At 36.8% G+C, this 25816-nt stretch overlaps 1 long non-coding RNA gene across 1 annotated transcript; it reads left to right on the top strand.

Annotated features, from left to right (window-relative positions):
- The first annotated feature begins 15346 nt into the window (after nt 1-15346).
- LOC149135384 (uncharacterized) lies at nt 15347-23601 on the top strand. The gene is made up of 2 exons (XR_016242134.1): nt 15347-17195; nt 22347-23601. It is a non-coding gene; the product is annotated as an uncharacterized LOC149135384 (long non-coding RNA).
- Nucleotides 23602-25816: the final 2215 nt, after the last annotated feature.

Here is a 25816-nt window from a genome sequence, read left to right on the forward strand (position 1 = left end):
CTCCCGTTTGTGCCGTGAACAGGGATTAATCTTCTCTCTTCGCACCACATGGGCTCAACTCTCCTCCCCTCTTCATCTAACCTCCTCCCCTCGCCTCTCTCCCCCTCACACCTACTTCCTCCCACCCATCTCTCCTCTCTTGCTCCGACTCCTACTTCTCTTCACTACTACTCTCCTTTTCTCTTCTCTTCACTCCTACCCACCTTTCCTCCGCCTCATCGTCACCCCTACCTCGTAACCCCACCCCACCCTACACATTCCAACCCCACCTTCCCTATCCTTCCCATCCACCTCACCCCATCCCTTACACCCACTCCCGCATACCCCACCTCTACCCCTCTGCATACCCACATACACCATCTCTACCCTCCCCCTCAGCCAAACCCACACCTCACCCTTGCTTTCCCCACCTCCCAACAAAATCACCCCACACAACACACCACTTCACCATACACCACCATACCACACAACACATCACATCACATCACACCACCACACACACTAGCACTTACCACTTACCAGCCCCACATCTTCACACCTACACATACACACACGCACACATCAAGGTCACCAACCCTCTTCCACATGCACATACATACTCTCTTATACACACACATGCACATCTTCGTTTTGGGATCACCACTACTTTATTATCTCCCCTCCTTCCTAGCTCTCCTGTGTGACCCTGCTGTCCGGCATTCACCATGATAGGTCGCTAGCCACTACACATTCTTTATTTTCTTTCCTTGTTTCTTTCTGTGTTCCTTTCTGTGGAAGAGCATAGGCTCGAAACATTAAAGACTTTTTCACTTCCCAAGCATTAAACTAATACATCTGTTTGTTGTCTACACCACCTGTCTTCATCCTTTGTTTTTTTTGTGAATTCTCCCCCTACATATATACATATATATTTATATATATAGCAATGAATTCAGGGTACAAGTAGAGGTTCACAAAGGATCAGTCTTCAGCCCCCTCTTATTCATCATAGTCCTCCAGGCAATAACAGAGGAATTTAAGTCAGGCTGCCCCTGGGAGTTACTCTATGCTGATGACCTTGTACTTATAGCTGAATCACTATCAGAACTAGAGAAAGAATTTCAGGTGTTGAAGCAAGGTCTAGAATCAAAGGGCCTTAGCAAAAGGCCTTTTGTAAGTAGGAAAATGGACAAATCACAAATCCCTCAGGTAAATGGCCCTGCTTGATATGTAGAAAAGACGTAGGTAGAAACTTCATAAGATGTACCCAGTGCAAGCTATGTACATAAGAGGTACAGCAATATCAGAGGGAGGTTAACAGAGAATATAGTCTGTGTGTGTGACAGATGTACATGTACAATAAATACTGGAAATATGCAGAAAATAGACTCCATCAAATGCCAGAGGGAATACCTAGAAGTAGTTGATAGCTTCCACTACCTAGGTGACCTAGTTAACAGTGGAGGTAGATGCTCTGAGAGCATAGCTGCTAGAATAAGAATAGGCAGGGCAAAGTTTAGAGAGCTTTTACCTTTGTTGGTAATTAAGAACCTCTCCCTCAGAGTAAAAGATAGATTGTATGATATCTGTGTGCAAACAGTCATGCTATATGGTAGTGAAACATGGGCTGTAACTGCTGAGGGCATGTGTAGGTTTGAAAGAAATGAAACTAGTACAATTCGCTGGATGTGCAATATCAGTGTGCATGTATGACAGAGTGTAAACATCTTGAGAGAAAAGTTGGGCATAAGAAGCATCCGATGTGGTGTGCAAGAGAGGCAACTGTGTTGATATGGTCATGTGATGAGCATGGACAAAGATAGTTGTGGAAAGAAGTGCCAATCTCTAACTGTGGAGGGAAACTGAGGAAGAGGTAGACACAGGAAGACATGGGATGAGGTGGTGAAACATGATTTTTATTTAATGTTAGGCCTCATGGAGGCAATGACAAGTGACTGAGACCTTTGGTGATATGCTGAGCTTGAGAAGACTCATCAAGCCAAATGAAATTGTAGTCGTGGCCAGTGCAGTATCACATAACCAGCACTTGTGTCAGTGGCACATAGAAGTACCTGTGCTGGTGGCATGTAAAAAACATCCATTACACTCTTGGAGTGGCTAGCATTAGGAAACCATGCCAAATCAGACTGGAACTGGGTGCAGCTCTCCAGCTTATCAAATCCAGTCAAACCATCTAAACTGTGCCAGCATGGAAAGTAGATGCTAAATGATGATGATGATGATGATATATATATATGTGTGTGTTTCTATCTGCTCAGGTGTCAAAACCATAACGATATCTGTGGGGCAGCTGATGATGGAGGTTTGTTGGTTTGTTGGTATGGCTGTGGAATAGTATTATAACACATCCTTTTGATATATATCATCATCATCATCATCATCGTTTAACGTCCGCTTTCCATGCTAGCATGGATTGGACGATTTGACTGAGGACTGGTGAAACCGGATGGCAACACCAGGCTCCAATCTAATTTGGCAGAGTTTCTACAGCTGGATGCCCTTCCTAACGCCAACCACTCAGAGAGTGTAGTGGGTGCTTTTACGTGTCACCCGCACGAAAACGGCCACGCTCGAAATGGTGTCTTTTATGTGCCACCCGCACAAGCCAGTCCAGGGGCACTGGCAACGATCTCACTCGAAAATCCTACGAGAGCCAGTCAGGCGGTACTGGCAACGGCCACGCTCAAAATGGTGCATCTCATGTGCCACCCGCACAAGAGCCAGTCCAGGGGCACTGGCAACGATCTTACTTGGCTTGCCGGGTCTTCTCAGGCACAGCACATTTCCAAAGGTCTCGGTCAGTAGTCATCGCCTCGGTGAGGCCCAATGTACGAAGGTCTTGCCTCACCACCTCAGCCCAGGTCTTCCTGGGCCTACCTCTTCCACGGGTTCCCTCAACTGTTAGGGTGTGGCACTTTTTCACGCAGCTATCCTCATCCATTCTCACCACATGTCCATACCAGCGCAATCGTCTCTCTTGCACACCACAACTGATGCTTCTAATGTTCAGCTTTTCTCTCAAGATACTTACACTCTGACGGGTATTCACATTGACATTACACATCCAACGGAGCATACTGGCTTCATTCCTTGCGAGCTTACGTATGTCCTCAGCAGTTACAGCCCATGTTTCACTGCCATGTAGCATGGCTGTTCGTACGCATGCGTCATACAGTCTGCCTTTTACTCTGAGTGAGAGTCCCTTTGTCGCCAGCAGGGGTAAGAGCTCTCTAAACTTTGCCCAGGCTATTCTTATTCTAGCAGCTACACTTTCAGCGCACCCACCCCCACTACTAACTTGGTCGCCCAGATAGCGGAAGCTATCGACTACCTCTAGTTTTTCACCCTGGAATGAGATAGAAGTTGTTTCCTGTTTGTTTACAGTCTTTATTGCACCTGAACATCTGCCACAAACAAAAACTAACTTGCTAGTTAACCTGCCTTTGATGTTGCTGCACCTCTTATGTGTCCATTGCTTGCACCGGGTACATCTTATAGAGTTACTACCTACTCCTTTTCTACAGACTGAGCAGGGCCATCTACCTGAAGGGGTTTGTGTTTTATCTACCTTCCTACTTATTAGGACTTTGGTTTTAGATAGGTTACTTATTAGGATTTTGGTTTTAGCTATATATATATATATATAGAGTTATTAATATTTCTATGTCTCTCTAAAGGAGACTACGGCAGCGGTACTGGAAATTAATAGTTATCGCCAAGCCAACATGGCAGTCCCAAAATTAGGACGAAAGCTGCCGTGAATTAGCTCCAAGAAGCCATCGCCTCTAGCTAGCTATGTGACACACGAAACCTGTGTCCTTTATAACCTTCGAACAGGGGAGGTCAGCAGTGTCCCCCTGCTGGTTTGGCATCTGCAGACTAGACTAGTTTCAGGGTGTTGCCCCTTGTCAATGCAGAGTAGCCAAGCCTTAGCCAGGCGGCGCTGCTGACTATCTGCTCGAAGGTTATTTATCTAATTTCAGTGGAATCTATCCACTGGTTTTCAGAAATAGAGTTATTAATATTTCTATGTCTCTCTAAAGGAGACTACGGCAGCGGTACTGGAAATTAATAGTTATCGCCAAGCCAACATGGCAGTCCCAAAATTAGGACGAAAGCTGCCGTGAATTAGCTCCAAGAAGCCATCGCCTCTAGCTAGCTATGTGACACACGAAACCTGTGTCCTTTATAACCTTCGAACAGGGGATTCCACTGAAATTAGATAAATAACCGGGGGATTCCACTGAAATTAGATAAATAACCTTCGAGCAGATAGTCAGCAGCGCCGCCTGGCTAAGGCTTGGCTACTCTGCATTGACAAGGGGCAACACCCTGAAACTAGTCTAGTCTGCAGATGCCAAACCAGCAGGGGGACACTGCTGACCTCCCCTGTTCGAAGGTTATAAAGGACACAGGTTTCGTGTGTCACATAGCTAGCTAGAGGCGATGGCTTCTTGGAGCTAATTCACGGCAGCTTTCGTCCTAATTTTGGGACTGCCATGTTGGCTTGGCGATAACTATATATATATATATATATATATATATATATATATATATATATATATATACACACACACATACATACATACATACATAAGAAGTTGAAAATACATTGTGAGTCTTTAACCTGATAAAGTTAAATGGGATAGAAAAGTATGGGGCTATGCTATAGCCATCTTGCTTCTGATCAGAGTTTGAAAATGCTCTTGTCTTTATGGAGTGAACATAGCTCGAGTTTAGGATACAATTTGATTGGCACAGGATGATCACGTGAATAGGCTTAGAAACTTTTGTATGTACCCCCCCTCCCCTACTCAAATATATATATTTACACAAACCATGGCTGGAATAACATTAACAAGCCACACAAACACTAACCCATACACAATAAAGGAAATCTAGCAATATTTATTGACTACATACAAACAATTTCTGTCCAGGTTAACACTTGACAGATTAAATTTAGAGAGCCCTGATTGTTTGGGACTGTCACTAGACAGGTTTGTTCAACCATGTCAGTCTTAACTTTCTGGGCAAAAAATATTGTCATGTAACATTAACTGATGGACTTGGGCCTAGTAAACTTACAAAGACTACAAAGCCTATTCACGTGATCATCTTCTGCCAATGAAATTGTATCCTAAACAGATACTCATTTGAGCCATGTTCTCTCCATAAAACAAGAAAACTTTTGAACTCCAGTAAGATAGTTACAACATAGCCCCATGTCTTTCTATCTATCAATTCCACTCATAAAGCTTTGGTTGGCCCTGGATTGTAGTAGAAGACACCTAGTCATGGTGTCATGCAGTGGGACTGAACCCAGACCATATGGTTGGGAAGCAAACTTCTTACTACACAGCCATGCCTATGTTTAGTTTGCTAATAAAATGTTTCTAAGCATGTTAGACTGGCAGAATCGGTGGAATGTTGGACAAAATATTTAATGGCATTTAGTTGTGGTCTCTTTACATTTGGAGTTCAAATCACATCAAAGCTGATTTTACACTTCTCAGCGAAAAGTAAAATAAACTACCAGTTCGGTACCGGGTCTGATTTAACAGATTGACTTCATCCATTCAAATCTCAGGGCATGTGCTTATGTTAAAAGCAATTATTTAGGATGGCAGAATCCTGAGCTGGATAAACTGTTTAATAATATTTTTTCCAGCATCTTATGTCCTGAGTTCAAATCCCTCAGAGACGAACTTTACCTTTCATCACTCTGGGGTTAGAAATATAATGTACCAGTAAAGAACTGGAGCTGGTTTAATCAACTGTGTCCTTTCTCATATGTGTGGCCTCAGCTATATATTAGATATCATTAATATGAATGTGTTGATGCAATGAACCTTGTTTTTGTTTTTAACCTAATTTATATAGATGACTTATTGGAAAAAGTATGAACTTTAAAATTACTGATGTACTGTTTGGTATTTCTCTTTCGATATCTCCATTGAAATGTCCTTATTGATTTCACTGTCCAGCATGACTGATATATTCAAACAGTCTGATATTCAGTCTGGTATTTCTCTGATTTATTCTCCATTAGCTTAAATGTCAAATGTCATTTGAATCAATGCTTAAATACATATTGAACTCTTTAGAATATTATTATTCAGCCGTTTTGGCTTTAAGAAGCTCCTCAAGAAGTATCAGGCTTGTCCAGTTATTATAACATATTAGGCACCTATGAAGACTTTGTCTTCATATAGTGTGTCTTGAGGGAATTGTACTTGTTCAAACCTTACCCTAAAAAATAACCAAGTTAATACTGTAATTAACATCAAGGATTCTGTTGTTCTAAATATACTAATTTTACAAGCCTACTTACATACTGTATTGTACATCTACAGAGTGGTCTTATCATTACTTCAGCAAGCATGATACAGTCTAGGCTTCTCCAAGGAGGTTCAATAATACTGAAACATGCCTGGAGTTGTCTTCTGTACTTGTTGAATTTATTAAGATGATATAACTCATTGAGATAATGTTAATTTCACAAGCCTACATGCATACAGTATTGTACATATATGTAGTGGCTTTCTTATCCTTACTTCAACAAGTATGGTGAAGACTAGGCTTCACTGAAGAAGTTTAATTATACCAAAACAAGTTCAGAGTTATCTTTCATACTTACTGAATTGATTAAAATAATATAAATCATTGAGATAATGTTGTTTTTGCCTCACCACATAATTTCAACTTATATATATATATATATATAAAGGAATACCAAAAATGAGACAAGAATGTAAAACATCCAGACAGTTAGATGATACAAAAATGAGACAACAAAACATCCAGACAGACTATACAAAAAAAAAAAAATAATAAGGACGGGTCATTCGGAGTTTTCTTTCTTCAGTCAAGTTCCAAATTATCTTTGCAATTTTGGCTGGTTACACTTGAGATTGCTCCAATTTGGCCAGCCCCAAGGAAAAACTAAGCTAAGAGCACTAGATTCCTTAGAAGAAAGTAGCGAATGTATACGAAAACAACGACGGAAAAAATGGAGAAATGTTACACAAATACAAATGCAAATAAAAGACATTAGCAACAGGTGTCTTTCGACTAAGGATGAATTAAATTAAGCTGGTGTGTGTGGAAGTGAAGCCTTACAGCAGGGACATAAGAGATTACAGGGATAGGGAGGAATATAGATGTTGCACGGATGGCAGTTGAACTAAGAAAGAAAAGTCAGGCTTGGCCGAATACTGGTCATGTGGAGAGAGAAGAGGCAGAGGGGTAGAAGAATTAAGGAGGGACAAGAAAAAAGGAAAGGGACAGAGTGAAGTGAAAGGGGAGGGAAAGTGAGAAAGAAGAGAAAGCCAGGAAATGTGAGAGGGGGAATGAAATAAAGAAGAGTAGAAAGAACAAAGTAAGTGTGAAGGGGCTGGACAAAATACTGGAAACACCTAGCATCATAATTTTGAAATATCTATAAAACCATCAAAAGCTTGTTTATTTTTATGTTTTTTGATTTATTATTAGTGTTGCTTAATATGTTTTGCTAAAATTGCTGTTTTTTTTTTTCAGATATCATTAGAAAAAGGTAATTAAAATTCATTAAAATGACAGATCTATCAAACTTTCAAAGAGGTCAAATTGTTGGTGCTCATATGGCAGGAGCTAGCGTAACAAAAACAGCCAAAATGTTTGGTGTATCAAGAAGTACTGTCTTGAAAGTAGTAACAACCTTTGAGAAAGAGGGAAAAACCTCCTCGTTGAAACAAAACTTTGGAAGAAAACCAAAACTTTCAGATAGGGTCCATTGGACACCTACATGAATTGTTAGAAAGGATCACAAAAGTACAGCTCCCAAAATTACTCAGAGCTTAATGACCACCTCAAGAACCCAGTTTCCACAAAAACTGTTCACCGGGAGCTGCACAAAGCTGGATTTCATGAGAGGGTTGCAATCAGAAAACCTTTACTTTCAAAAACAAACATTACATTTAGAGTGGAGTAAAATCCTACAGAATTGGACCCTAGAGCAGTGGAAGAAAGTTATTTTCTTGGACGAGTCATCCTTTACCTTATTTCCAACCACTGGCTGAATATATGTGGGGAGATAGCCAAAAGAAGAATTTGACCCAGACTGCCTTCTTCCAACTGTTATACATGGAGGAGGATCTGTGATGATCTGGGGGGCTATATCATGAAAATCCGCCAGCCCAATGGTTTCCCTTCATGGCAGAATTAACAGTCAAGACTATTTAAGCATTTTATCTGATTAAATTCATTCTATGGTTGCAGAACTGTTTCTGAAGGGAAATGCAATCTTTCAGGAGGATAATGCACCAATTCACACTGCTAAATTTGTTACTGAATGGCACAAGGAACATTCTAGTGAAGTTGAACATCTTATCAAACCACCACAGTCCCCAGATCTCAATGTTATTGAACATTTATGGTGCATTTTAGAAAAACAAGTAAGGAGTCAATATCCTCCACCATCATCGCTACAAGAACTGGAGACTGTTTTAGCTGAAGAATGGATAAAAATTCCTTTGGAAACAATTCAAACTTTGTACGAGTCCATACCTCATAAAATTCAAGCAGTAATTACTGCCAAAGGCGGTCCTACCCCATATTAAAATAAATGTTTGAAATTTTAAGATGTTTCCATTATTTTGTCCAACCCCTATATATATATATTTTAATGCTTATAACATTAAATATGGTGATTAACATTATAAGCTGTTTGTAAACCTGACAAATTTAATATTGGCACTGATGACAGCAACAAGTTTTTAATAATTTGCAATGCAAATTTTCAACAAGAGAGATTTTGTCATTTGAAATGTAAATGTCTTAGGCTCTGATACAACATAGTGCTGGTGACAGGATATGAAACCCAGACACCTTGGATGAATATCCACTGCTCTGCTGTCTTGGTCATTTGTGCATCTTTCATTAATAAAGTATTCAAAGGCAGTAAAGAATTTCATTGAAATAATCACATGTATTGAAATCTCCATGTAAATGTCCTTACACATTTGAATAGATGACAGTAGGTGCAGGTAGGTGTCTGTCTGATGGAAGAACTAAATTTCCAAGTTGAGATGATAATTTCATCAGCTGGAAAAAATTGATGGGAAAATGACAACTGCTTTGGATATTTAAGATTTCTGTTAGTAAAGAATGAATGAAAGAAAGAAAAAAAGAAGGAAAGGCAAGTCAAAAATAAAAAAGAAAATTTGCACCGTTTACAGTAGATTATACATCCATCAAAGGTTATAATGGTAATCTGGAAAGATGGAAAACGAATGTGCAATTACATATAGAGTTTTAAAATTCTGAATAGTTTTTGACAGAAAGTTACTGTTTCTTGGGGCAATCTGATTAGGGTTGACAGATAATGGAGTGAAACTTGTCTCTCTTCAGACGCCATCGTCTCTAAAAGCAGACCACAAATTCAAGTAGTTAGGTGATAGAATTGCTATTTTTAATTTTATGCTGCAAAAAGCAAAGAAATCGAAAAGAGCTGATGCAGAAAATGGGGAAGACAGCCACAGAGTCTTAACAGAAAACTAAGGAAAAAGAAAGTAAAATTGAAGGAAGAGAGGAAAAAGAAATAAAAAAAAAGTTGAAGGAAAAGAAAAAAATACAGCTGAGATCATTAAGTGAGCACAGCAGGAAAATGAACTAAATCTTTGCCTTATAAATGTGATTGATGTAAAAGGACACGACGTTTCTTTTGTCACCACTTACGATAAAGATTATAATCATTTGAAAAATGAAATAATATTCAGGTACTGAGACATAATTATTTCTTCCGTTATTCAAATTTAGTAACAAAGACAGTTTAATAAATTCTCCTAACCACTCAAATATCCTGTCCAATTTACAACCTTTGCAGTATTTGTCAAGTTCTAAAATTGAAATTCGCACATTTTCTAGAATATATTCTATGCTATGATATAAGAGCAAGTTATCAAATAACCAATAAAAGCTAAGGTGAGATTTCTCAATGATTTGTTAGAGATACGGTTTCTCATGAAGTGGAAGTTCAAAATATTGGATAGCCTGATTGATGAATTAGTTTTATCAGTTGTTTATCTTTTTTTTTTTTAATTTTTTTTTTTTACAAGAATGAGAAATGGCACAAAACCAAACAAGATGAAGGATGAAAGATGAGGCAAAGTGCTGATTGCGTTTGATGATCATCGAATGATAGCGATAACAAAGATGTTGTTTCAGTCATGACCATCTCGTCAATTTTTTCCAGACATCTATGACAGTATTAAGCATACATGCATGTATGTATGTATGAATGTATTTTATGTATGTATGTATGTTTGTATGTATGTATGTATGTATGTATATATGTATGCATGCACGCACACACACACACACACATGCACGCACGCACATACACTCACATGCACATTCACATTCACTACCCACCTCTTCGAAACGCCGGTGTTAAAACGGGGGTAGTTGATGAAGGAAAATGTTCTCTATGTGGCTTGTGTGTTTTCTGTACTCTGGTTATTATTGTTTTCTTGTATACGTTTTGTTTGCAATGTCCTGTACCCAGATATGCACCTATATATACAGTTAGATGCAAGTATGCACATACCTGTACGTATATATGCATATACTCATTTATTATTTGTTTATATATATATATATATATATATATATATATATATATATATATATATATATATATATAGCATAAAAGCATAAATTTCACATGAAGCCCACACTTTAATTGTGCTTGACAGCTGTTTCTTTAAGGTAAATATCGCCAAATGTATAATTACAAAACTGTGTTACATAATTATTTAAATTAAATTGATTTAATTTAAATTGTATCACAAGTACAAAAGTATACATCTGGTAGTGTTTATCTGAATAAAACACCTCTCCATCATTATTCATCGTCAGCTGCTGTATTCTCTTGTATAGTCATAGTTAGGCCACTAGTTTCATTAAATCATTACTAGATCCTATTTCTAAAATAACATTTCAGCACTTGTTTCTATGGTTTTTACACTTTAACTCATCAGAGAGAATGGCCTTGGCGATCCTAGTGTTTCCATGCAAATCCTATGGAATTCTTGTAGGATTGACTCTATATGAGGCATATTAGCTTGCTTTAGGATCATTTGGTTGGATATATCATCTTGCTAAGAATTATCATTATAGATCATAAATGATATAATTCATAGCTGGTCAGCTTTTTGATTTGTCAACATTAGAGTCTGTACAAAGGCAGCGAGGTGGCAGAGTTGTTAGCATGCTGGACAAAACTTTTAGTGGCATTTCATCCATCTTTATGTTCTGAGCTCAAATTTCGCTGAGGTTGACTTTGCCCTTCATCCTTCTGGGCTTGATAAAATAAGTACCAGTTGAACATTGGGGTCGATGTAATTGGCTTATCCCCTCCCCGAACTTGCTGGCATTGTATCAAAATTTAAAATCAATGTCAGAATCTATACAAAGGCAGTGAGCTGACAGAATCATTAGTATGCCAGGCAAAAAACGTAGAGGCATTTTGTCTGTCTTCATGTTCTGAGTTCAAATTTTGCCTTTCATCCTTTTAGGGCCGATAAAATAAGTAGCAGTTGAGTACTGGGGTTGATCTAAATGACTTTCCCCCTTCCCTGAAATTGCTGGCCTTGTGCAAAAATTTGAAACCACTGTTAGAGTTTGTACAATTTGGTAAACAATACAACAGACAAAATTGTATGCCCCTAACACTTTGCATTTTGTTGGTAGTTTTATGTTTTGATGTTTTTCATCATTCATCAAGCTTCTTAAAAGTGATCCCAGCAGACTGGGTGCGGCAATCCTCCTCCACGTCCGTGCTCTGATCATCAGAAATGGTACTATCCAGATATACGAGCTTCTTCATCACACTTAGAGGCTGATTTTCAGTTAGTACAATTGAAGGTTCATGTTCTGGTACTCCAGGTTCAAGGTGATACCTGACTTGAGTTTTTTTCCATATTATTTGATAGACTGAAAGTTGTCACTACACATTCAGTTTGATTTTATATTTTCTAGGAAATGAACCACCAAAGCTGAGTCATCAGTGAATCTACACAGGGAGTGGGGTGAAAGCTTGATTTTGGTAAAAGCTATCATTTGGATTGACTGTGAACATACCATGAATTGTTATAATGCTGCACATGGTTTAAAGAGTCGTCAAGGTTATTTTTTTAAAGCACTGATCAACAAATCGATTGAAACTGGTTGAAACTATCAAATAGAAAGACACTCCAGTAAGAAGAAAGAAATGCCTGGTGAAAAAGCCAAAGATGTATGGTTAACTGCATAAGATGAAATGATGACAATAATGAAAGAAACTATTGAATCGTCTCCATAATGAATTGGATGAAAGAGTTGTCCGTCTCCATGACTTGGATTCAAAATTGGAATTCTTTCAGATGCAAAAGGATTACTGCTTGACTCAGATGAAAGCAACAGTATTCATAGCGTAAATATCTTAATGAAAATTCATCTCAAGTTTGGACAGTTTTATAGAGCTGATATAAAGAGATTTGTGCTGTTTGAAGAAATTTTGGATCGTATGATGCTTCTGAAAAGTCACTCAGATTCATTCACATTTCCAAAAGTGAGGAACTCCTAAAAGTTTATTGTTCAGAATAGGGAAGAAACTTTCTTCCAAACTTGATAGTAGCTATTTAGATAATGCTCACGGCTGCTATTTCAATAGCTAATACTGAGTAATCTTTCAACAAGTTGAAATTGATCTTATCATATTTTAGAGTTTCAATGCGCCAAGGGAAACTCCCAGCTTTAGTCTTACTCAGCATTGAGCATGAGGAAGCTGAAAACAGAAATTTGATGGTATCAATAATACGTTTATATCGTATAAAGTAAGAAAAATATAGCTTTAAATAAAATAAGAAAAGTACAGTTTTAAATGATGTGTAAAATTACTCATAAAATATCCAAAGATATGTGAAAATTTGACATTTCTTTTAATGGTCCATATACGATATCTGATCAAAAAGTATCAAGACCGGTTCGATAAAAAGAAAACTACAACGTATATCAATTTAGCTTTGGTATTTAATCTCCTTCGAAGTAGTCCCCTTCTGAAGCAACACACTTTATCCAGCATCATTTCCATTGGTTGAACTTCTTTTTCAAAAGAGCAAGCAGCTCCCTTGTTGCATTCTCTTGGATTTCCTTGACATCTTGAAATCTTGTTCCTTCAAGTGGGATTTGATTTTTGCCTTGGTTTCAGAGTCATAGTCCATAGACCCACTATTCATTACCTGTTATGACAATTTTCAGAAAGCGTTTGCCTTCCTTGACACAATCAAGGAAATCTTGCATAATTTAAACCTGATCTTGTTTTTAGTTGACAACACTCTACATATTTTACTTCCAAGTACTGCTATAAACAACAGAAGTGAACAAGAATGTTGTAACTTAGTGTGCATGCCCGACAGAGTTTAAGATCAATCTGTGTCAGGTGGCTTCACTATGCATACTTTAGCTCTGTTACCATAGAAACAGTCTTGATACTTTTTGATCAGACCTCGTAATTATAATAATTTTTATTTCAGTAAATGTTCAAATGGTCATTTGTGGAGTGTGGACTGTAATTGGACCCAGTCTGATATGGTGAAGTTTATATAGTTTTTAGCGCAAAACTCTTCTCCGTACCGAATTCGTTGGGCTACTTTACCATTATGGTGAGTTTGGAAATGTTTTGTCATTGATCCTACTTTCAGATTCTACATTCAGTTGGATGAAGGAGTAAGGAGTGAGGTTTGTAAACTTGATGAGGTTGACAGTGGCTTTAGTTTCGTTGGATGTGTGTGGGAACGTAGAGGTTTAGTATAATGTGCTATGGTGATGGATTTTAGATGTCGGTAAATGTAATGAAGGCGTGGATGGGTGGGGGATGTTTAGGGGTAAGGCAGATTTCAAGTTTTTGAGGGTTGGAAAAGTTGGGGTCAGTGTTCATTAGTTGTATTGCATTTGTTGTTGAGTGGGGAGTGTAAAGAGTTTTGCATACAGGCTAAGATAAATAGTCCCCCCTTTCATTAAGGGTGTCTATTCACTGCCAGAGTTAATATTTTAAGCTTCTCATAGATTGCATCTACTGACCTATCCATTGTACCTTTTAGCTTTGACTGAAATTATGTATCTTATGGAAAGATTTCTCACGCCACAATCCTTCAAGCTCCAGACGAATTTAGGCCATGAAGTTGAATTAGTTTTACTCTGTTTCTGAACGAGTCTATGTTGAAGGTGCTTCTGTTGAAGCCGATGTATGTGTTTATAGATCTATTGGTGTCAGAGACATCAGCTCTGTACACTAATGCCTTCTTGAGACATCTGTTACTTAGAGGACTGTTGATGATATATCTGAAGTTACAAAGCTGTTTAGATGATGCAGTCTGACTGGTTTTCTTACTCTGGTTAAAAATCTGTGATTCTATTTTACCTAGGTTGCTGTAACTAACCTTTATTGTATTTCTATTAAAAATTTTATGGTATCTATGAAAAAGTTAAAAGAAAAAGCAAGTCTATCTATAACTGCGGCTATGTTCATGCTATATCCTGAATTAAATCACGTGATTTTCCTTGTGTTTGCATCTGCTTGGTGTGATTGAGGTAGGTTCTATATAGCTAATTTTCTCAATGAAGCCACTTTTTTTATAGTGCTATATGATGCAGCTGAATGCATCCATGGCCAGGTATCGGCTGATGACCACCTGTACACGTGCACGAATCAGTGTCCAGTTGACTATCAAAGTATTAATGACGCCTGTTTTTGCTGCTGTAGTATCAAAGCTGCGGTAAAGCAGTAGTGTGTGTTATTAAGAGCAAACAATGTAAAACATTTCATGTGCTATTTTTTCTTGAAAATATATACTTGCCTATTGTAGCCCATTGTAATAGCCATTGTTGCTAAACTACCAACACTTGTGCAGCTGCCTCCCTTATCTGAAGAGAATGTTGTGGGTGAGCAATATTCTTTTTAAAACTTGCGTTTGTTTCTCATTGGATTTTCCCCCCACAGGAATATCGGGATCAGTGAAATCTGTAAGTTGTTTACTTGCTTTATTCTTGCCAAATTGATCTTTTTGTTCTTCCTTTACACCAGTGACTATAAGCTTTATTTTACCTACTTACTGGAAAAATTGAGTTACAAACCAATTGTGGGCTCACTGATTACCTAACAAAACGGTGAAATAATAGTTCTAACATCGACCACACATCTTCGGAGGGAGGGCTGTAGCTGATCTTATTCAACCAGTAATTGATTGATACTTATTTTGTGGATAGAAGAAAATAATAATGACACAATAACATGGCAATTATAGTTTATATATAGTTTTCCTGTTTCATCGATTCCGTTTTGTTTCTTTTTCTCTATTTCTCAGAAACATGACTTAATCTCAAATTGCAAGAGACACAATTATTAAGTTATTTATGAAGTTCCACTTTAGATAATATTTTACATAAGTTACATATGTACAACAAATAGTGAAACAAGTATAAAGCCCTAAGCCGAAGGCTCTCAACTTGTGTACTGCGAGATGTAGTTGGGTGCACTGCAAAAATAACCAAATTGTATTAATATGTGAAAAATGCAAATGGAATTTCGTTTTTATAACTGTTCCATTTATTGAATAACCATTTATATTTATTGTCTAGGGGATGTAACTACTCCTTTTTAATATTTTTGTCTTGATGTACAATGAGCACTAAAATATTTTATTTACTCTAAAAGTGTATATAAATTAAGTTTGGGAACAATTGCTATGATACTGCAGACTTAATATTTTTTTTGTGTTTGTCAGTTGAATCTGAAGCGACCTTATGCAGACTATAGCTTTGTTTCATCATAGTCACATGTTATTTAAGCTGATCAGAGATTTTGGTCCAACAAAAACTGATAGCCTGTAGAGTCACCTTTGGCTATTTAAATGGAAGTAAAACGGTTGCCTTTTCTGGCTCTCTCTGTGGTTACTGGCGGTCGTGATATGCTGATTTATTTTGCTCTTTCTTTCTCTCTCTCTCATTATTACAAACTATTCCGAATAGAATAATTTGTGACAGTTTAAATACATGTATATTATCTGTTTTTTTAAAAAACTAATGGCCATTTATTTGCTTGCAAACAACTCTATAACACAGAGACAGACTGAAGATTATGGGCCCTCAGGCATAGCTGTTTACCGGGCCCCTTAACATTGATGTCAGTTGAGTTACCATGTAGAGTGCAGGCGCCTCAGAGTTCTAGGCTCTCAGTGCCCAATTGACTAACGGCTCAGTCCGCCCCTGCTATAAAACATCGTTTCATTGACTTTGTAAAATACGAAAATATTTATGTAAATCTCTGTGATACGTGATCTAGTCAACATGAAAATAACTGCACCTTCTCATAGACACCGTTATGTAAATTTTGTCTTGATTAATCTTGTAAATAAAGATCGGTTACATTCCATGCTGATTTCTATGCTATCTTACATCTGTGCTCAGAAACCACGTGCTATGAAATTATTGTTGTATTATTCTACCAATAAGATCAGAAGAAGTCTATTTTTGTTGAAATGTAAGGAATAGAAAGAAATAAGTTTATATAATTCATTCTGCAACTAATTTTCAGTTTCCTACAATCGATGACCTGATCTTTGAACAAAATAACCATGTTTCTGATTTAGCAATCGAATCAGCCTACGTCTGGTTATTCAAATATTCTCAAGGATACATATATTTTTCTTTAATTGAACAGATATTCTATGATTGAAATATTTTCTAAAATCATTTTTTAATGATCGGCCAGTTTGTTGCTTACAAATACGAACTTATCCATAAATTTAAATCTATTTCCCATCTCGCTGTTTTCCACTTTGAAACTCCCATTATTTACTTGATACATGAAGATTACTATACACATTCTCACAAATATTTATGTAAACTTGCCTTGATTGATCTCATAAATTAAGGTCAGTTATATTCCATGCAAAGTTCTGTCTTTTTTCTTACCTATATTCTCAAAACATGTGCTATGTTATTATTTTTGCCTCATTATATCAACGATGTCAGTAAAGTTACGTTTTTCTGTTGGAAGCCAGACCGGAAGTCGGCGACACGCGGTCGACAGCGAGCACGTGGGCGTGAGTTCGGCTTACGGAGAAGACGTGTTTTGATCTGGAGCGATCGTTTATTCTGCCACGGTCGACAAGGTAAGGTCCCAGCGTTTCATTCTGCCTTTTGCTTCTTGTTTTTTTTTCTCCTTCATCACACCACAGTATGCAAAAAAAAAAAAAAATGTTCATTGTTGTTATTTTTATGAATTTTCTTTTAATTTCATGCAAATCCAAATATCTTTACTTATTTTCCAAACTCTAGCAGAGGAATACGAAATTAGAACAGAAAGGCTGCAAACTTTATGTCATGCTATTTCAGTCAGCTTTATCTCCTTTAAGACAAACGATTTTCGCTGTCTTTATTAAAATAAAGCAATAATATTGTTTGGTAAATCACGCAAAAGCGGAAAGGTTTGCCATAGAATATACAGTATCCATTATATATATAAATACTTCTAGGTATGACTTAAATCCGTTAAGTTGCACTTTTATCTAAATTCCAACTTCTCGGTTGTTACTGATAATACTAAAATTGTTCAAAGAACTATACTACAAATAGTTGCTTATACAGAATTATTGAATTTTATTCATGTACTTTACATGGTATATTATATAGTTTGCTTCGGGTACTTTTTAGTAAAGCTACACAACCAGACGATATTCTGTCGTTCAAACTGCATCAAAGATAATATGATCCTTCTCGGTCAAAATCGCGATTTTCGATTGCTTGACGTGCGTGATCTCTTGAGTTATAATGACAAAATTGCTTTGGAGTAAGACTAGAAACACTTTCTTATATAGATCCTATGTAAGTTATATGTGTTTACATGCGTGCAATGCAAGAAGGATAGAAGAAAATGACACAAAATTATCAATGTTAATAGGAAAGTATGATTTTTATGCTCTATGCATCGGCGAAATATCTAGATATGAGTTTTTGAATGCTTTAAGAAGTTATTTGTTTCTAGTATAGAATTTACTTGTTGCATGAGTGGCCTGGAAGATTAAATGAACACGAGAGATGGGAAAATATGAGTAGTTTGACAAGAGAATAAATTCACTTCTAACAGAAACCGATAACATACAAAATATATTGATTGCTTCTTAAATTTGGCGCAAGGCCATACATTTGTGGAAGAAAAGGGAAATGGATTTTAACATCAAGCCTTGTACACGACTGGCTGCTATCTTATTTGATCTAAGAAGGCGAATGGTAAATTCGATCTCGGTAGGATTTCAACAGGCGCTACTAAGTTTGAAGTCAAGTATTCTTCGAACTATGGCTCTGCTCACAGTGAATACGTTTCCGTCCTGTTTAATGTACAATTTTAGTTTCATTCAGTGTACGACTATAAACTTGCAAAATGCCCATAAAATGGAATAAATAATTTTACTGTCATAAATAAGAGAAACCTTTTGTCAGAGAGAGAGAGAGGTGGGGGCAGAACTTTTTGTCAGAGAGGGAGGGAGGGGTATATATGTAATGGTAGTTAAATACATTGGAGTTGTGAGAGGTTATGCTTAGAAAAAATTGTCACATCCATATACATAAAAGATATATACACATATATATACATGTATGTACACGCGTACGCACACAAGTATATATATATATATATATATATATATATATATATATATATATATAGAGAGAGAGAGAGAGAGAGAGAGAGTAAAAGGCGAAAGATTTATCCCCTGGAGTGAGGAGAAACCAGTCGTGAAGTTCACGACGTAATAATAATAAAATGCTTTCTAATTGATGTATCAATACCAGCAGATGACAACGTTTCCCTAAAAGAAATGGAGAAACTTTCAAAATACAAAGACCTGGAAATAGAGGTTACTCGAATGTGGAATCTAAAAACAGAAACAATTCCTATCATAGTAGGTGCCTTAGTATAATAAAAAAAATATTCAGACAAATACATAACAAAAACACCAGGACTTACAAATATATATAACATACAGAAAATTGCACTACTGGGCACTGCACACATCCTACGCAAAATATTTTCAATACAGTAATCATAAGAGCATCACAGCAAACCACAGCACATACCTAAGGCACAAAGAGCTGCGCTCGGTAGTGAAGTGAAAGCACGTTATAAAAATAAAACTACTGAACAATAATAATAATAATAATAATCATAATAATAACAACAACAATGAGAAAAAAGACCAACCGCGAAAAATTAGAGATGAAATACGGAAGAGTGGGTTTGATGCAGTAATAGAGCAGTTAAAACAGAGCATCATGGCAAAAAGCCAGAACAGAAGATTTGTGAATAGAAATAAGCAGTTCGAGGAGAACAGATTGTTCAATAATAACCCGAAGCAATTCTTCCGAACGGTAGAAGGAGACAATGGGGAAAATGTTGCTCCTGATGCAAATCAAGCCAAGGAGTTCTGGAGCAGATTATGGGGGAAACAATCCTCCTTAAAGTTTCATATAAAAAGCCAGTCTATTGTTACTGGTAGAACAAAATATCACAGGGATATATATATGTATTTCAGGGAGTCAGTCTCCCTGAGATTCTATTTGTATTTACTATGTGATTAAGCCGTACAACAAACTCTCCTAGATTAAAATGCGCAGCAATTTAAACATAGTAGTTCAAATTTTCTTGGGCAAAAATGTGAAGAAGCGTCTTAACCTTGGAGATTGAGTTACTTGATATAGCTTATTGAATTGAAAAGCAGGGTTTCTAGTTTCAAATTAAACTCAAGACATGACCAGTCTTGATTAATGGAACTACCTTAAAATATTGAAACTTAATTCTCTTAAACGCCACCATGAGTGCTACATCATCTGCACAATGTGGAGGACATACCATCAGCATTGCCCAAACTACCTTAACACCAAATTCAGAATTCATCCAAAGTTGAAACCCCGTGCCATATCTCCCCCTCTACAATTCAGGTTCACAACATAAATACACTGAAACGCAATTCCTTTTCTGCAACAAGCCCTGTTTTATTTAACTATCCCTAAACAAATCAAAGAAGAAAAAGATCTCATCACCTTCAAACGATATCTGAAAAAATTTTTCAATGGATACCAAACAAGCTACTTATACCTGGATAGATCTAAGTTAACAATAGCTCCCAGCTTGAACGGGCCAAGATACCGCAAAACTTATCTTAAAAATGACTCGGGTAGAGAGGGTCTGGGTCAATTTTTGGCCGAAAAATATCTAAGTTTATCTTATCTAGGTTTATCAAGAAGCTAGAATGGGAATTAATGTATATGCGTTCCAGAAAATTCTCTCTACAAATCCAACAGCTAAAATATATTGGCGTCAACTATTTAGTTTTCTAAATACTCAAACGTTTAAACATTAAAAGACAGAATAACAATAATCAGTACAAGTGTTCCATAATTAATAAACATGACACAACCTCAATATAACAATATCTCTTTCAATATTCGATTTCTGATTAAAATTCTTGTCAAGCATGTATACTAGAATAGTGATTATTACTTTTCTGATCAGAATCTCATCTCACCACTTGTCATAGCACGTTGATACTTCTGCCAATAGCACTTGAAATTGATTGCACAAATAATTAAATAAATAAATAAATATATTCTAGATTAGATTCTATGAAGACAGGAAATTATTTCTACCGTATAAGTCATTTTGCCGTTGGTTAAAGACTTAGATGAAATGACAGTTACTCGAAAGAAACCATTAAATTTCCGTGTTGAAAATCTGAAATAGGCGTGAAGTTCAAGAGACAATTATTACCCACCTGGAATGGATGAAATAATGGAAATTTATCTAGATTTATATTTAGTTTGTTCTTAATTTGGTGTGTGTTATAATCCAATTTGATACTTAATTTAAAAACGATTTCTTATATAGTTACAATTCAGATTAAGATGTAGGATATCTATCTATCTATCTATCTATCTATCTATCTATAGATATTCTTTTATTCTTTCAGTCACTTTGACTGTGGCCATACTGGAGCAACGCCTGAGCTTATTCTTTGTAAACCTTGTACTTATCCTATCGGTCTCTTTGCCGAACCGCTAAGTTACGGTGACTTAAACACACCAACATCGGTTGTCACGTGATGGTGGGGACAAACACACACACACACACACACACATGTATACGATGGACTTCGTTCAGTTTCCGTCTAACAAATCCACTCACAAAGCTTTGGTCGAATCGAGGCTATAGTAGAAGGCACTTGCCCAAGTTGTCATGCAGCGGGAATGAACCCCGAACCATGTGGTTGGGAAGCAAGCATCTTACTACACAGCCACGCTTACGCCTATACACACATACATACATACATATGTGTGTATGTGTTTGTATATACATATATATGCACGTGTATATACAGTAGTGGTTGCTTGCTCATATACGAGCAAAACCACTGCTAGAAAGACTCGTTGAAATGAGTCATTGATAATGCAATATGAGGCCCTTATATGACTCTTCAGCCCCGCCAAAGATTTTCACATATTGCATAATGCTGAGTTGTACCGGCTGGTACAAGGAACCGATGCTACAGTATAAAGCCTTTTGACATATTTTTTTAATCCACCAATTAAACGGAACCTTTTCACAGGTTGCACAAGTTCTGTTGACAATTGTTGGCGCATAATCTACAAGGGATCGATTCCTGTGGCTTCTTTGATGGCTAACCAGGTCTACACGTCCTAAGCATTGCCTCCTACAAATCACACACGTAAAAACCAATATTCATTCATTTGCTACTGGTTCATTCTTTCTAAGCTTTCTTCTGATCTTCTCGTGTTTCATTCTCTCTCCAGCTTCGAGCAATTACTGTGCACTCTCTTCTCTTCCTCCATCTATATCAGTCTTGTGCTTCTCTCTCTCTCAATCAATCAACATCTGAAATTCCTGTTTGTATCAAAGCAGTTCCAAGGAAGTCTTTGAACCTCGTTTTGAGTTTATGCGCTGCCCTTTTTCGATCTTTCAGCTCACCATACAAAAGTTGCTTAGGAAGTCTTTTATTACTCATTCTCACTAGACGTCCACTCCAACTCAAACGAATTTACAGAATGATCGATTCTATATTCCTGCTACTTCTCCCAAGCACTTCTACGTCACTGATCGCCATTGTTTAGCTTATTCCAAGAATTTGTACACACACACTCACAAACACACACACGCACATACAGGGTGTGTCAGTTTTTTTAGGACACCTCTTGCAAGAGTTATAACTTTCTTCTAACTTAAGTTCTTTTTTTTTTACCTTACTTTTCAGATAAATAATGTCAGACTCAGCATATGGGGAGGCATGCTGTAATCATTGCCTTAAAAGCATAACATAGTGATATAGAGATAACTCGCTTCCTGAAAGTTGCCTGATCCTTCGTTGCCATGGTTCGAAAGGAGCATGAAGCGGCTGATTGGGATCCGACATCAGCAGCTAAATGCAAAAACGTATGCACAGAGTCATAATACCATCAGAACATGCAACTTTATACAAAATGTGGAGGAAATAATCGATTTTAAAAAACCCAGAAAAATCAATCAGAGTCATTGCAAAGGACCTCAAAGTTTCAGAATGCACCATTAGAAGAGTTATGCATGAAGACAAGCTGCATGCTACGCGGAGGGACCAGTTTATGTCGATGTGACAAGAGAGAATCGTTCGATCCGTACAAAGTGCTCGCTACACACTTTGGTTGGAATGCTCGCTACACACAAGAGGTTGGAATGCTTTGTGAGAAAAACTGAAATTGCTACCAAAAGGTAAACTGAAGGATCAACAAATGCTTCCAACAGTCATGCATACTAAGTTCCCAGCAACCGTGCTGATTCTGGGTGTCATCAACAATGAGGTTGATGTCTGCCACACACACACACACACACACACACACACACACACTCACATATATATATATATCATCAGTAAATCATAAATCCGAGAGAGAAGGACACTCTAAGTTATAGAACAGTAGAGTATTTAGATAAAGATAGTTATAGCCAGTTTATAGGGTTACCCAGTCCATTTGAGTCCATAAAGCTTTTCGCTTTACATACGTCTCGTCAGACCCTAATGGCCGGCGGCTAAGCGCTTTATGGTCATGAAATCCTAGGTAACCATTTCTAGCAATGTGGGTGTTTCTAACACTTTAGTCACACTTAGTGACAATTATAGTTCTCCTTTTCGGTGGAACATTAATTCTCTGTATGCACATTAGCGATTCGCAAAATCACCCATAGATTTCTATGATGAAAACATATTCTGATAGAGAATTAAGTCCGGAATCTGCCGAAGTCGAGCTAGTTCTTACTGATGAGAAAACGGAGATTATCGAAACTGATTATCACTATAAGGAATTCTCGAACGGTGTTTTCGGACGACTACAGTCACTATCAGTATATATATATATATATATATATATATAGTCTGCTAAAGTCTGTCATACCGGCCATGACGAAGGGAAATAGCCCTGAAACTCGAGTCGCCTTTATATATTCATATTTATATTTATATTTATATATTTATATATTTGATCCTTTATATTGAACACTCAATATTTCATCTACATTCAATACTTTCTTTCATGGTGCCATCCATTTTTATTTTATTTTATATTATATATTGTATATTATATTATATATTGTATATTCCATATTCTATACCCCACATTGGTTCTGCAGGAATATAAATAAAACATAAAAAACAGACAGTGTTGGAACTCTTTTAAACAAAATAATATATATACATATATGTGTGTGTGTCTACTAGCAGCTAAGCCCGGTTTCACCCGGTCTGTTTGAATGATGTGGCTGTGATCAATTTCGGTTAGGCATAATCTATAACAGCATTTCTCAACCTTATCATTTCGGGTCCCCTGTTTCGATTGGAGCCTCCAGCTGTATGAAAATTTCCTGACCCCTCCCCCTCCCTTGTCAGAAAACAACTTCAGGAGTTTCGAAGAACGAATTTGTACGTAGTCTGTTTCTGAGAGCTATTATAATGGACCTCTGCCTAATCATTAAAACATTGATTTAATTATGAACATAGGGAGAAATTATACATTAATTCCTATTTTTGTAAGCAGTTGTATCCGCAAAAATTTTATTTGGAGATAGCAGAAATTGAAAGAAGATATATGAAATGGACGTGTGTGCGTGTTTGTGTGCGTGCTTGCGCGTGTGTATGTGTTTACGATAGTTGATTTATGGAAAAAATTATGTTAAATTTTTGAAATGCAAATATGTGAATGAAAATTAAGTCCAGACCTCTACATGGTAGCTAGACCTGGTAGAAATAGCAGTCAAATCTCCCTCAAAACACTCTACTGTCTTAATCCGACAATTCTGCCTATTTTGTAGTTTGAATGAGAAACTAACTAAAGATTAAGATTATTAACCCCACAAAGAGGTGAAAGAAGTGAGACAGCATTGCAAAAGTTTTGGTTGACTGTCATCCTGTACTCCCCTTGTTGCTAGCGAAATAGTATATGCCGGCTGTATGAGCAACTAGTTGTTTTAATGACGGAAGAAACAGGGGAATTCCATTAGAAAGAGTTTTAATCGATTTTATCAGTATGGGGCTAGGGAAAAAAATACAAACCGCATTCCAATCTATGCACTCGTCTCCACGTGTGTGCTATTTTTCACACGAATCCACCCAGCCATTTGGCTGTGAATCCCAAGACAAGAAAGAATACAACGATTGCCCATGTCCAATTTATATTATATATATATATAAACAGCAAAGCTGTTAATTGAGCAACTGAATATTCATAACCGAAATTACCGAAGGTCCATTAATTCACACGCACACACACACACATTGCTAGAAATAAGACCTAAAATGCTTTAATGCTGTAGTCAAAGCACATAACTGTATGTTTTTTTAGCTCTTATTTCTATATATTTCTCTATATATTTCTTATATACATACATATATATATATATATATATATATATATACACACATACATACATATATATATATATATATATATATACATACATATATACATACACATGTATATATATATATATATATAGACTGAGAGATACATGCATGCATGCAGTTTATTTGTGCATGTATGTACATATCAGTGAAACTAAATATTTATCTCGCAACTCGAGTTTTCCGCCACTGTAATCTTCAGGCGTGAACTCTCGTCTTAAGATCGTTGTGGCATGAAACTTGAATCACGACATATATTATTTAGTTTTAATAAAACATATACTCTATAACATGTATTGAACACTTATTTCTCATTTGCTCGACGCAATCAACATTTGTGTACACACACGCACGTGCACACAGACACACACATTCACGCGTGTGCGCACTCACACGCACACACGCGCGCGCACACTACAACCTTCATTTAGCGTTTCGTCACAATGTAGATGTGAAATAATATAACACCAACATAAAAATTTACAAAATATACGCCTGTCAAAGTGAATTTTTATTTGCTTTTATTTTCCCAATTTTTTTTTTTTTTTTGGTAAGATGTTGCATTTTCAATTCAGTAAAGTATGAAGAAATAAATAAATTATGATGGGTAATGTTACTAGTAATTCAATTTAAAAAAAAAAATATTTAGCAAACGTCGTCTCAGATACAACTTTTGAAAGTCTACTGTCTACTTCATGGAGATGTAACTCTTTTTACGGTATGACAGTATTTAAAATATAAAATAGTGGAGTTACTAAAATATCACGGCAAGGAAATATCTAATGAGGACATCATGG

The sequence above is a fragment of the Octopus bimaculoides genome, chromosome 6, assembly GCF_046866305.1.
Source record: "Octopus bimaculoides isolate indiv1 chromosome 6, ASM4686630v1, whole genome shotgun sequence".
NCBI lineage: Eukaryota > Metazoa > Mollusca > Cephalopoda > Octopoda > Octopodidae > Octopus > Octopus bimaculoides.